This window comes from Mandrillus leucophaeus, unplaced genomic scaffold (assembly GCF_000951045.1).
Source record: "Mandrillus leucophaeus isolate KB7577 unplaced genomic scaffold, Mleu.le_1.0 Scaffold58, whole genome shotgun sequence".
Lineage (NCBI taxonomy): Eukaryota > Metazoa > Chordata > Mammalia > Primates > Cercopithecidae > Mandrillus > Mandrillus leucophaeus.
This window is the reverse complement of record NW_012106252.1, coordinates 1,717,486-1,721,013: the sequence shown is the minus strand read 5'-3', so window position 1 is coordinate 1,721,013 and position 3,528 is coordinate 1,717,486.

Here is a 3,528-nt window from a genome sequence, read left to right as displayed (position 1 = left end):
CTGGGATTACAGGCGTGAGCCACTGTGCCCGGCCTCAGAGTAAGCTTTTTAAAAGATAAACCGTGTCACTCTCGGTTTTAACCTTGCAATGTTTCCTAATGCACTTAGAATACAACCTGAACTCCCTGTCACAGCCCTGAAAGCTAGCCCCGAGGTTCTCCTCCCACTCTGCCCCACGTGGCTTCCTCCTCTTCCTCCTCTCGAGCTTACACAGACGTGACAGGTTCTCTCTTTCTCAGAGCCTCTGACTTTGCCGTTCCCTGTGCCTGCAATGCTCTTCCCCAGGCACGAATATGGTGGGCTCCCCTTTCCTCCTTAGCTCTTGGGTGAAATGCCTCTTCCTGAGAGACCGAACCCTTCTGCTCCTCACCCTTCACACATAGACCCAGTTATTCTCTACCATGGGTCAAATAAAAGAGAAAAAATCAAGCTTTTTAAAGAATGAATGCTAGTTTTATTCAGAAGTCTTACAGAGGACTATAGATTGAGGCCTCCAGCCCAGGAGCAGACTCTGGCATGATGTTTCAGCCCACTGCTTATATACAGCTGGGGGCTGAAGGTGGAGGTTCTGTATATGCGAAATCCCATCAGACTTGCTCAGAATTACATGACAGCAGAATCACAGCAAGGTTTGGGTCCTAGACCACAGAGGCATCATCACTAACCTCGTCAGATGTCATCTTGGAAATGTTACGTGTCGGAAAAGCCAGGGACTAGGATCATTTCTCTTTTAAGAAATGTGAAGACTCAAGCCGGGCACAGTGGCTCACGTCTGTATTCCCAGCAGTCTGCGAGGCCGAGGAAGGTGGATCACTTTAGGCCAGGTGTTCGAGACCAGCCTGGCCAACAAGGTGAAACTCCGTCTCTACTAAAAATACAAAAATAAGTGGGCACGTGCTTGTAGTCCCAGCTACTCGGGAGGCTAAGGCAGGATAATTGCTTGAACCTGGGAGGCAGAGGTTGCAGTGAGCCGAGATCGCGCCACTGAACTCCAGCCTGGGTGACACAGCAAGACCCTCTCTCAAAGAAAAAAAAAGAAAAGATGAAAAGAAATGTAGTGACTCAGCCAAGAGACGTGTGGGGCCTCGGGCTGTCTCCTGTGCTGTCTTCAAAGCATCTTTCCAGAGGGCTGCACGTCTGTAGTCACAGAGTCAGGGGCTTTGTGAAACTGCCGACAAGCAGAAAGGAGTAAACACGGCTTCTTAACGTTTGTTGCTTTGTCTCACAACAGCAAAATATTTTCTTTAGCGCATATTTCACAATCTGTAGTTGTTTTGTTTGCCAGTTTATTGTCTGCCTCTCTGGCGAAACAGGAAACTGGGAGTGTGACAAGTCCCCCCTCCCTTCTGTATCCCCCGTGGCAAGAATAGTAGGAACCCAATAAATATTTGTAAATAATTGTTCATGAGTGGCGGGTGCAGGCATTGCTGGTGTCTCACCCCATTCCATCATTGTTCTTGTGCCTGTTGACAGCATTACCTCAGGGCTGTAAGAGAGGGAAAGTGGGCTAGGCCCGGTGGCTCACGCCTGTAATCCCAGCACTTCCGGAGGCCAAGGCGGGCAGATCACAAGGTCTGGAGATCGAGACCGTCCTGGCTAACACGGTGAAACCCCATCTCTACTAAAAAATACAAAAAAAAATTAGCCGGGCGTGGTGGTGGGCACCTGTAGTCCTAGCTACTCGGGAGGCTGAGGCAGGAGAATGGCGTGAACCCAGGAGGCGGAGCTTGCAGTGAGCCGAGATGGCGCCACTGCACTCCAGCCTGGGAGACAGCAAGACTCTGTCTCAAAAACAAAAAAAGAGGGAAAAGGTTTTCTGTACCCATCTTAGGTCCATGGCTGGGGCTCTGTAATAAAATACAGATTACAAGAGAAAAGCAAGCAAGTTTATTAACATGTGTATCACACATTCAACACACGGAGTACCCAGAGATGAATAACTCAGAGAGGTAGCTTAGAATTCAGGCTCACGGTGTCTGCAGCCACACCACCCTGAACGCGCCCAATCTCATCTGATCTCGGAAACTAAGCACGGTCAGGCCTGGTTAGTACTCGGATGGGAGAATTCAGGCTCACAGAGCATCTTCAACAAAGAACAATACATTCACAGGCAAGATAAAGGACAGCAACTTTTAGAGTTCCAAGGGTGGCTGTGTGTGGGAAACAGCTTTCTACCCATGGGAGCTGAGCCTGTCCCCACTCAGGGCTGGGTCTGGTAGCCAATGGGCCTCCCCCTGGCTTCTCCCACTCCCTGGGCCACCGGTGACCCAGGCCTGGCAGTCACAGCTCTTGAGCCAGCTGCAGAACGAGGGCTGGGGTTCCTACTGCGTGTCCCAGAAGAGGGCTGAGGTTTGGACCCCCAAGATCCAGCCTAGGTTGGACTTCCAGGAGTGGCTAACTGTGAATGGGAAAGCAGCTATATGGAAAACGAGTGGTGGATAAAGGCTAGTGGGTCAAGTTTGTTATGGAGATTGCGCTGATGCCACTCCAGGCTGAAAAGGGTCTAAAGTTGTCTCTGACTTGTTCCAGACATTTACAGAAGGAAAACATTCTATGTAAATGAAATTGTCATTCTGTATCCTCCCACCACAGCAGAAGATGTGTCGTTGCGTTGAGTGAGGGTAACCTTATGTCCACCAAGGATACTTTGAGAAAGTCCGTAGGAGCAAGCTTCAGTCCCACGGTTTCAGACTATTCTCTGAACACAAAAGTATTGGTTAATTATGTTCTCAGCCCTCCTCGCTGTTGTATGTGTGCACTCACTGCAAGTAACTTATATTTTATTTGAATGTATTTTATTTTTTTGAGATAGTCTTGCTCTGTCACCCAGGCTGGAGTGCAGTAGTGCCATCTCAGCTCACTGCAATCTCCACCTCCCAGGTTCAAGCGATTCTCCTGCCTCAGCCTCCCAAGTAGCTGGGATTATAGGCGGGCAGCACCACGCCAGGCTAATTTTTGTAATTTTTAGTAGAGATGGGGTTTCACCATGTTGGCCAGGCTGGTCTCAACCTCCTGACCTCAGGTGATCCAACCGCCTCAGCCTCCCAAAGTGCTGGGATTCTAGGTGTGAGCCGCCGCACCCAGCCTGAATGTATTTTAAAGCAGTAGACAGAATAACAAAGGAATATGAAACCATGGATTGAATGGACCATTTTATGTATTCAGAGAGAGGAGCCACCACCATTGCCAGAAATACCATGTAAAAATTGGCAATTTGGCCCGGGAGGCAGAGGTTGCAGTGAGCTGAGATCATGCCATTGCACTCCAGCCTGGGCAACAGGGCAAGACTCTGTCAAAAAAAAAAAAAAAAAAAAAAAAAAAGGCAATTTGGAGGTTGCAGTATTTAGTAAATAAAACGATCAACATTGTGCAACTACTATCAAAAAGTGTATTGTAATGCATCAAAAATCAACATTTTATTCATTGAGTATCAATAACATAAGTCCAAATTATGGAAACCAAAAAAGTAAAGTTGTCTCCAGAGATTTAACCCTTTTTTTTTTTTTTTTGAGATGGGGTTTCACTCTT